At 29.6% G+C, this 9,531-nt stretch overlaps 1 pseudogene; it reads right to left on the bottom strand.

Moving 5' to 3' along the window:
• Nucleotides 1-679: 679 nt before the first annotated feature.
• On the bottom strand, nt 680-3,420 carry LOC107915389 (zinc finger protein GIS2-like; annotated as a pseudogene).
• Nucleotides 3,421-9,531: the final 6,111 nt, after the last annotated feature.

Below are 9,531 nucleotides of genomic sequence, written 5' to 3'. Positions count from 1 at the left end.
ATGCATACTTATCAATAGATTTTATGCATACTTATCATAATATTCTTATATGAATTTATTAAATTCATAATATTCTTATGCATACTTTACATTTAGATCTTTTATATAAAATTTTAATTTAATCTTTTAAAAATTATAAATATAATCTATTAAAATGAAAAAAAAAATCTTTTTATTATCATAAAAAATATAATTTAATTCATACTCTCAAAAAAATCTTCTAACTTCGTCTCTATACATAAGCATAAGTATATGATAGTCTAATCGTTTTGAAGTTTTTTCATGTATATGGTATGTATGATTCGAAATGTTCATTTTTTAAATAAAATTTTCTTATATTTAGAGTGAGTTTGTATACATTTATATTAGACATAAACCATATCCAAGATTTATACCTGAATGTTAACCAACTTTTCTCCAATAATTATGAACTTAGCCCACAAAATATTGGAAAATTTTTATTAAACCCGTAAATTGTTTTGAAAATTTTTATTAAGCTCTGAAATCTTTGAAAAATCATATGAAGCATTTCAAAATTTTTTAGAACTCTCATTAAGCCTCCAAAATTTGTTAAAGTTCTAATTAGGCCTACCAAAATTTTTGAAAATTCTCAATAAATCCCTCAAATTTCCTAAAATTTTAGGTATTCCCTCCAAAATTTAATGCCAATATTCACCACTGAAGAAAAAAAAGACAATTTTCAAGGCAGAGGAAACTGCAGCCTTAATTACAGAACAACAATGGCGTATCACTTCAAGAATAAATCAATTGAAAATCAAATTATAAAGATGAGTTAAACAAAGGGATGCTAATGAATGAATCCTATAAAAGTTGGTTAGTTAAGTAGTTAATACCTACGTACGCCACTGCGGTCATACATCCTTGCTGAAAGGCACTCGTAATGAAGGTGACCCCTTCCACCACAGTTACTGCATATGACGATGGAAAAGCAGTCCTGACTAATATGGCCTGGCTGGCCACAGTTGCGGCAAAAAATGTCCCGGAAGCGGCCTCCTATGTCTGGTGACAGTTTCGACTTGGCACATTGTCTGGCTACATGACCTGATATATTGCAGATATTGCAAACTGGCTCGTTATGGCAGTCACGAGCAAGGTGACCGGTTTTATGACAGTTATTGCAAGCCTTCTCATTCGTACAGTCGGCGACAAAGTGACCTGCCTTGTAGCAGTTGTTGCAGAGTCTTGCATCATGAGCCGGAAGTCTGGGATTTAGGCAATCTCGAGCTAAGTGACCCATCTTACCTCACATATTGCAAACAGGCTCATAGGGGCATTGTCCAGCAAGATGCCCTGGCTCCTTACAGTTCCAACATATAGTGGTTGAGTTGCACTCGACAGCAATGTGACTACAAAGAAACGAAGAGAAGAAAACAGATCATTAACGAATTTCATGGTCTGAGAACGAACAAATATGAAATGGAAGGTTATACCTTTTTTCTTTTGGCTTAAGTGAAAGGTTCTACAAAATTTAAACGAGGAAATGACAGAAACAAAGAAAAGCATATTTCTCAAAAAGGAGAAAAGGTCAACAATGTGAAAAGCAGCTAGTATAAGCCCAAGCCTCAAATCTACCGTAGCACTAAATCGAAGCCTCAAAAGTTGGAACCACAAATTCTACCGCAGCAAAAATAAAGGATGCCGGGATTGAAGATAGTTTATGACCTCAAGCTTTATGATGTATAACCAGACTAGTCTCCTCCAGCAGGTTCCATGAACCGGTCCCTTTTCCGAAATGACATATTCTTAATATTTGTATCCTCCCGTAAGGCCTTAATGGCACCCTTTAACACATGAACAAAACTAGAAATAGGGAACACTAGACCTAAAAAATTCAAGCAAACCACCTCAACTCCTACACGATTATAACCGAAGTAAGGCGTGGCAAGTGAAACTGACAAACGAACATGGCCTAGAAATCAAGAGCTCGTGAATAACTAAATGAAGCAAGCAAATTCGCAGTTCAAGTGTTCAACTAAGAACTACATCATAAAACATTATTCTCGTATATCGGTCCGAGATGTGTTTGCTTTCTAACGACCACAGTATTCTAAGAGCATAGAAGTATTGACCTTGGGGACCGTGCCGTTGTTACCTTCAGCAGCAAAATGGAGAGATCCTTAACAATATACGGTATGACAACCTAAAAACTTCGAACTAGTTCCCTTACAATCAACCAGAAACAGTTGCAGAGAGCATATCGAAACGGTAGTTCGACTAGTGCAATACCCTTGATCCTTGCATTCCATGTCTCTATTCCTTAACCTTCTTTTCACATTGTCTCAGAACTTTGTCTAAACCTAATAAATGCATTGATCTCAAGCATAATTTTTCCAGCAAAAGAAGTTCAAACATGAAACGTTTTTCATTTTATTTCCAAGAATTCCAAAAAAAAACACACACACACACACACAAAAAACTTCAGTACAGTTAGAAACAAATTTCACTTCAATTTCTATCAATTTCACAATAATGAAAATTATAACAGGATACTTCAAAATTCAAATAATTATTCCATACCAAAATAACATCAACCATCTATTTTATGATCAAAACGGAAAAAAATGATTATTTAAATCTTAATTCTATAAACATTGAACTTCGAGAACAAAAAGTAAATAAGAATGAAACATCATCATACACAAAGATTCTTAATAACTTAAATATCAAAATAATATAATAAAAAAAAGTTTATACCGATTATTTCGACGGTCCCTGGAGTACGGTGAATCACGGTAAGGAACACGACCAAGGCTTCGAAAAACCTTCCGACCTAACAGGCTCCTGCTTCTGTTGAAACTCATTCTTTAATAAAAATCTAAAAGCAAACCATCAATTCTACAAGAAAAGCAAACAAAATTTAACGAATTTCAGATCATAAAAGAAGAAAAGCAAACCATGTTCAATCGAACATGGAATACAAAGAAAAGCCGAATGGAAAACGCTAGAAACGAACCAAAATTAGGAGAACAAAAACAAATATTCCAGATTTGAATAAAAGCAAAACAAAATCAAAATCGATTTTACAGAAAAGAAAAGACAAGAAAAACAGGGAAAGAGTGCGAGCAGTTTTCGTTGTTGATAAAATGGAGAAAAGAAAAAAAAACGTGAGAAGAAAAGAAACATACAAGAATAAAAGAAGCAGAAATCGATGGAAGGGAAAAAAATTATCTTGCGAAACGTTGGAGAGGATGAGGTCAGAAAGTGGAAAAGATGGTAATGAATTGGGGGAATCCCTAATCCGCGCTTAAACATCAGAATGGCTATTACAGCCAACGTCGGTAATAGATGCAGAACGGAATCGGGGTGTAATAGCATTACACCCAACTAAACATCCGTTTGGTGGTGGGCCCGGGGAATTGGGGGAATGCATACCGATTCCCCCAACCAAAGATACCGTAAATTCTTCCTAACTTCTGGTACATAAATTACATAAATGATACAACAATCATTTTATCCATTTTCATATTATATTGCTTAAATTGATTCAACATTTTTTCAATATCATGAGATTTTTCCATAACAGAATGACCTTCAACCATTTGATAACTATTGAAACGACTGACAAGAAATTTCTTACTTGTAGCATCTTCGATCATTATCTTGTTTCCAATTTGTCCCATAATTCCTTAGCGGTGACCTCATTTTGGTAGATGTCGAATAAACCATCGGATAAACGATTCAATATGTGGCATATGCACATGTAATCAACATTGTCCCATTTTTGCCTTTCTCGGGTTGTAACAACAAATTTATTTTCATTCTCTTCTGGTCTTGGAGTATTCAAAACATAGGCAATGTCATAACTTTGCCTACATAAGAGTAGGGGGGCCTAATAAGCAAAGCTAGACACGGAGGGCCTAAATTAACGTAGAGTCACCACTAACCAATTAGGGCTAGGTTGGTTAGCCACCTATCGTCTAAAAGTATAGAATTAATATTAGGAAAAAAATCTTAAAAGTCTAGACTCGATCTCATCACCAAATTTCGAGTTCGAGAGTACAGTTACATGTGGGGAAAGTTATAGCACCCCCACAATGCCTATCCAGGTATATTCCTACGGGGTCTTAGGAGTTATGTTTTTTTATTTAAGCATATTAATGTATTAATCTAAGCTAAAATCTTATGGAAATCTTAAATAAAAACTCTAAAGAAAATGCCTCCGTTTTACTTGTAACTCGATTAAGATGTGTTCACCAAACTTATCTAATTTGAAACTTAAATTAGAGATTTTTACTTTTAACGGAAACCCTAAAAGATACCTAAATAGTTCTAGTAAAATACCTTCAATTCCTAAAATAAATCCTATTTTAGAATTCTAAAAAAAACCTAGAAATTACCAATGAATTAAAAAAAATATTAAAATCCATCTACAACCTATTTGATCTTTTATTATTATTATTTTTAAAAGATTTAATTAATAACATTGAACCTATCAAGTTCTTATGAAAGTATCCTATGTCGGGTTTATGATTTATCTTACGTTAAAATTCTTGATCTAAGGTTTAAATTCGTCAAAATCCTAAAATAATATATCTTAAATAACATTTATTAGCTTTCTTAAAAAGTTTTTAAAATAAAATGCTTAGAAAGACCTACTTATGATTTACAATTCACCTACAAAAACCCTTAGTTTTAATATTGAACAAAGTACTAAAGAATATTTACATATTAATTTAAGATTCTAAAGAGGAATCTTATTATTTAAAATTAGTTTAAAACCCCTAATAAAAAAATTATCCTATATATTATTTATAATTTTTCTAGCGTAAATCGTAGATAAGATCCTAAAAACTAACCTAAATTCAAATGTAAAAACCTTTTGGTTTCATTAAAATGTAACTCCTACTTAACTAACTTCATGTCAACATTTATAGGATGAAAAAATGACCTAAAATTCCCTCTTTTAAAACGAATAGGAATAAAATAGGAAAATTAATTAAATTGACTAAAGTTAATGAAATGTTAAAACTCTTTCAAAAAGGGCAATAATAAAAAGAAAACTTAAATAAATTAAATAAATAAGACCTTGACATGATGATGATGATAATAATAACAATAATACACCTTATTCATAATATAATAAAAGAATCAAAGTAACATAAATAAATAATATTAAAATGTATGTAAGGAGAATGTGTAAAAAAACATAAATATAAATAGACATAAAAATAAATAAAGACGAAATAAAAATAAATAAAAATTATACAATGGTGAATAAATATAAAACATTAAAATAAAGTGCATAATTGACATTAAATAAAGGTATAAATGTAAATGAAAGAGAAGATATAAGTGTAAATAATTTATTAAAGATGGAAACAAAATGACATAGATTGATTTTGAGACTAAAAGATAAAAAATGTAGAAGACAGAGGACTGATGTAGAAATTAATTTGCTTTTAATTTTTAAATTTCAGATTAAATCAAAGGTTTGAATAAACAAAAGGGTTACGGGTGTAAATAGGCCAGAGAGTGAGGGCAGCGCTGCAAAAAACGGAGTATTTTTTGTAAATCTAAAAAGTAAAGAGGGTGGGAATAAATTACCCATTTTTGGCACTTATAAATGGGAAAAATCTATTCATTATTTCATTTTTAACCTCATTTAAAAAAAAACTTCTTCCTCTTATGTTGGCCATGGTTAGGCTCTCCGGCCTCTGGTGGCTGGAATTTTTTTTTGCAAAATCAAAGTTTTCTTTAAAAAAATCACCATTTTCTTAAAAATCAAAGATTTATTCCGAAATAGTTGAAAAACATCAAAACTTTATTTTAAAATTTTAAAATTTTAAAATTTTAAACTTTCCTTTAAAATGACTCAAAAACACATATTTTTATTTTTAAAAATCTAAACTTTCTTTTTTTTTCTTTTAAAAAATCACTATTTTTCTTAAATATCAAAACTCTTATTTCGAAATAGTTAAAAAAATTAAAACTTTGTTTTTAAATTTTAAATTTTCCTTTAAATTGATTAAAAAACATATTTTTATTTTTAAAAATCTAAACTTCTCTTTTTAAAAAATAAATTTTTTTTCCAAAGATCAAGCCTTTAAAAAAAAAGAAAAACCTTTCTTTTAGAAAGGGAAAGGGAAAAAAATGGGATTTTGGGGCTCCTAGGGAAGGAGGACCGACGTTCCGGTGACATCCCCTTCATCAGATTCCAAATTCGATCCCTCGAGATATGTATATGGCAAAAAAAGAAGAAGAAAAGAAATAGAATGCTTGTTGTTATTATTTTTTTTTTACCTTTTTTTAAGAACAAAATATGAAAAACTTTTTCTTCCTTTTTTTTCTTTCATTTCATTTTATGTATATATACTACTTTCCAATGTTGTTTATTTGTAAAAAAAAGGATAATAATAACATTTAATAATATTATTATTAGTAGTAATGGTAATAATAATTTGGGTCCTTGGTAGGCCCAAATTAAAAGGAAAGAAAAACAAATGCCTCTAATTGTGCTTGGACAAAAATAGTGTCTACAAGCAGTTTTCAAAGTTGTTAATAAGAAGTGTATTTTTTTTTGCCATCGTTGAAAACTGCCACCACCAAACAAAATAAGTTTGACAAAGTTGGAAGCCAACTCCCTTAGTATTCCACTTTCATGTGTTGTTATAGTTGTAATACCCAATTTTAGCCCGGGCTCACATATGGAAACATAATTTTCGAGGATATACAATCTTAGATATGATATATGCAATCTTAGATATGATATATGCAATCTTAGATATGATATGTAATCTTAGAAGATATGATTTTGTAAGCTTAGAGATTTAATTTGTAGACGCCCTTTAATCTTAGCCGTTGATGTAATTGATCTGTACCGTTGGATTTGGGGAGGCTCAGCTATAAATAGAGGTCTCTCCCTTCATTGTAAAGGGGAAAAAAGGAAGAGGAATAAAAAAGAGAACGATTGGCAGTTTTTTAAAGGTGGCTTACTATTTTCTTTCGATTATTTTTTACTTATTTACGATTATAAAAAAGGGGAGAAGGTGATACCACTGCGAATTTTATTTATTTATTTTATTTAGCCCCTCCGTCTTTTAATGTTTTTGTAATTAAGTTTTTTTTTCTTAATTTACCCTTTTATTTATTTTTATTTCAATTGGGTCTAAGTTGAAAGGCGTCGTTTTAGAGGAGAAGAGAAAATTTCCCTTCCAGCCCCTCTATGTAATTCGCGCGTTCAAATTAATACTTTTACTTTTATTTATTTGCGGATTTACCCCAATTTTTTTTATTGCAACTCAATTTAATTTTTCTTTTTTTTTGTTCTTTTCATTTATTTTATTAATTAATAACGTAATCATTATTTTTATTTTTATTTTTTTAAATCTATACATGTATATTTTTATGCACATATTTTTTTAACTTATATTTTTCTCACATTTATTTATATATATGTACGTATATATATATTTTAATGTACTCATTATTTAATTGTTTTTTATCTATATATATTCTTTTTATATGTACGTGTATATATTTATTTTTAACGAATATTTTTCCTATATTTTTTTAAATGAATATTTTCATCTTTATATGTATATATTTATGATTTTTAAAATGATTAAATACTCACTTTTCCTTTTAAAACACACCCCTTTTTTATTATTTTATATATGTACGTGTAATTATATTTTTCTTTACTTTCATAAGTATATTATGTATTATATATATGTATAAATTCTATAACCCAAAATTTTATTTGTAAATTATATTTATATTTTTAATCTTCATAACTTCCATGTGTATATTATATGTCTTCTGATCTTTATTTATTTTGTCTGTTTTTCCTCATTCATCGTATAATTATGTTTACATCTAATATTTTGCATGTCATGGATTATTGCTTTTTATTTTGCCCATTCATTTGTTTATATTATTTTTATGTCATTGATATATTTATCATTGTTGTATTTATCATCATAATATTTGTACATATAATATAACGTTACATCATCATTTACTCAAATTTAAAATAGAAAATTTTCAAGATTGAGATAACGCTCGTATTTAGGATTTTCAAGGAAATTGAGCCCTAACGTATTGGGTTCCGATTTTCTTCGTTAAATCTAACGACCGAGCATTTCTCTTTAATTAAAAATAATAACTCATTATTGGGAATTCAACACGTTGTGTCCTAACGTATTGGATGTGACGCATTGATTTCTCAAAATGAAGATTTTTTTAAAAAAATAATAAAGGAAATATTTCGAGTTTGGGATTTTAAAGGAATTGTGCCCTAACGTATTGGGTGTGATTTCTTAAATCTTGGATAAGTGGATGTTCTTTTAAAGTAAATGAAATATTCCGAGTTTAGGATTTTAGAGGAATCGTGCCCTAACATATTGGGTGTGATTTCTTAAATCTTGGATAAGTGGATGTTCTTTTAAAGTTTTATTGCACAAGTATTTTGGCCCAATTCATTTTTGGGGGAAAATTAGAATGCTGTGCCCTAACGCATTGGGTGTGGTATCTTCTTTCTCTGAAATAATAAGGGTCTTAATACATAGCCTTTTAAGTTTTGCTAAGGATTACGTTTTTCCAGATTCTCGACCTTAAGACATTAATTAATTAACTAGGTACCAATTTTTGGGCGTAATGAGGGTGCTAATCCTTCCTCATACGTAACCGACTCCCGGACCCGTTTTTCTAAAATTCGTAGACCAAAGTCGTTTTTAGGTGGTCCAATCACACCTCAATAAAATATTGGTGGGGACTCCCAATTTTCATTTTTTTAGGTCGACAACCTAAAATTTTTGTTTTTTCAAAAAAATAGTTTCGACAATAGTCATCATGAAATATAACCTTAAAATTGTTAGTACAACACTCGGGTGAGGAAAAATCTTGAACACACGAACGAAACTTGAACAACAAATGAAGAAATAAGACAATGCTCCAAGGTGTGTATCAAGCCATTATCTTTAATGTTATATTCGTCCCCACTTATATTTGGTGTACAAAAGAGTTTCAAGCAAATTAACCTCGATATACAATGAAGCCGATGACTATTTGTGTTTTGCACTGACGAAAATAGTCCACTAAGCACTGAGCAATGTATAACAAGAAACTCAATTTCTACAAGAGATTTCTACAGTAATACTTTATAGAATAATCTAATAATATTAAAAAACAAAGGAAGAAAAGAAAGAATTTTAGAATTTATTGGTGTGATTTTCAAATGAAATCTCATTCTTATTTATAGAAATTTTCATATGTCTTTATAGAGACATCTTTAAATAGGTGTCTTTTCTAAATAATAATATCCTTAAAAAGACGCATAATTATTTAGTTAATATTATAACTATTGAACTAATATTATTTGAATAGTTATAATTTTATCAAAAATCAAGTGATACAACTCTTAACCAATAATTAAAAGATTCAACTTTTAATTAATTACACCATTTTATTTATAATTATTAGAACACTAAATATTTGAAAATGTTCATTACCGTCAGTTTCTTCTGCCAGCTTATTCAAAGCGATCGAAGCAAGAAGATATATCATCATCCG

This window comes from Gossypium hirsutum, chromosome D10 (genome assembly GCF_007990345.1).
Source record: "Gossypium hirsutum isolate 1008001.06 chromosome D10, Gossypium_hirsutum_v2.1, whole genome shotgun sequence".
Lineage (NCBI taxonomy): Eukaryota > Viridiplantae > Streptophyta > Magnoliopsida > Malvales > Malvaceae > Gossypium > Gossypium hirsutum.
Note: the sequence above shows the minus strand (reverse complement) of the source record. Positions and strands in the feature narration are given on the sequence as shown.